We start from the raw sequence: 1530 nt of genomic DNA, 5'->3' as shown, positions 1-1530 counted from the left end.
TGAGATCTGTGTGCTGATTTCACTGTAATAATCCCCCCCTCCCGGCCCCACACACACACCCTGCAACCTGCACTCTGGCTGTTCTGCACTTGCAGAGGATGGCACAGGGGGACTTAAGTTGTTTCAAGAAAGATTTAAGTTAGATCTGATAAGGAGCTTTGTTACTGAGGCTATGGAATACTGGGAGGGGGGTCTCTCTGTTGGGCTATTTTGGATTTTGGACTTTACTGAAAAACAAATAGGCCAAGGTCACATTCACATCAGAGGAACACATGTAAAATGGAGACTTGAAGAGTTATTTAGCTATTCGAATAAGAAATGGTTTTAAATAATTGGATAACTACCTTAATTCTCCACTTCATTTTTTATGATGCAATGTGTTTTGAGTTCTGCAATGATGTTCTGGAGGGAAAGACAGGAATTTGAAAACTATTTTCACAAACAGATGACAAAGTGCTGTACTGGAGATACCATAGGTCTAAATTCAGCTGACCTCAGGGATGGCTTCTAGAAGCAGAAAAACCGTGACTGCGGGGGCCACCTGGATAGGGGGGTGCAGACCAGCCTCTGCCCTGGTTAGCAGGAAAGTAGCAGGCTGCTACTGCCTGGGAAAGTCTCCTTCCCTCTCTTGGATCTTCCTCCCTAAAATGAGAGTCCAGTCATGTCCCAGAACATGGAGCAGAGCCGTGAGCATCGCCTCTGCCAGATAACACAGCTCAGATCATTCTTCACGTGCATGTCATGTATGGCATGGCTCATGGGCGGAGCAAAACCAACCTTTTTATTCTGGCTATAGCTGATTGGACTGGGCAGATATGCTGAGGCTACAGAAGGGCTGTGTCTGGGTTGGACATAAGGGATGTCAGAGGCCTCTGGGGTACCTTGGGGAGAGTCTGCTTAATCCAGGTACCCATTTGACTAGTAGAAATCAAATCAAATGAAATCAAAGTGTCTTCTCTTTCAAGTTAATGCTAAAAAATCTGGCAGGTCACTGAACTTGCTACCACCCCAAAATGCTGAGTGATGCATCTGTCTCCATGAGGTTGCTGTATGTTTCAGAACTGGGATGCAAAGTTCAGTTTCCCATGACACCCCATTTTCAGAGGTATCTTTGCAATACATTGCCATAACTCCAGGTGATCTGAGTCCCTCTTTCTTGTCTGTTTGACTGGTTTGACTGACTTGACCAGTACAATCTCATCAAGCTCTAATAGTGTGAAATTCCAATTCTACAGTAATGTAATATGGTGTATTGGAGGCAGGGTGGTGAAGAGGCTAAGCAAATGGGCTCTGGGATCACACTACCTGGGTCCATTTTGAGCTCTGCCAGTTAGGTCAGGGTAGGTTCAACTCCTGTAGCACAGACACAAGGTAAGAATGCCTTCAACAAGCAAGATGGGTGTTTATTTCATGATCACTTAACATTGTGGGTGTAAGCAGTTCAGGACTGATATGGCAATCCTAAAATCTGAGGGATCCAGGCTCTTCTTATCTTGTTGCTTCACCATCTTCAGGGTGTTTCTCTCACCC

At 45.2% G+C, this 1530-nt stretch overlaps 1 long non-coding RNA gene across 1 annotated transcript; it reads right to left on the bottom strand.

Moving 5' to 3' along the window:
• Positions 1-298: 298 nt before the first annotated feature.
• Positions 299-1154, bottom strand: LOC105504678. The gene is made up of 3 exons (XR_001000644.1): positions 778-1154; positions 494-642; positions 299-402 (listed from the first exon to the last, which is right to left on the bottom strand). It is a non-coding gene; the product is annotated as an uncharacterized LOC105504678 (long non-coding RNA).
• Positions 1155-1530: the final 376 nt, after the last annotated feature.

Source organism: Colobus angolensis, unplaced genomic scaffold (assembly GCF_000951035.1).
Source record: "Colobus angolensis palliatus isolate OR3802 unplaced genomic scaffold, Cang.pa_1.0 Scaffold95, whole genome shotgun sequence".
NCBI classification, from domain to species: domain Eukaryota; kingdom Metazoa; phylum Chordata; class Mammalia; order Primates; family Cercopithecidae; genus Colobus; species Colobus angolensis.
This window is presented reverse-complemented; position numbering and strand designations above follow the sequence as displayed.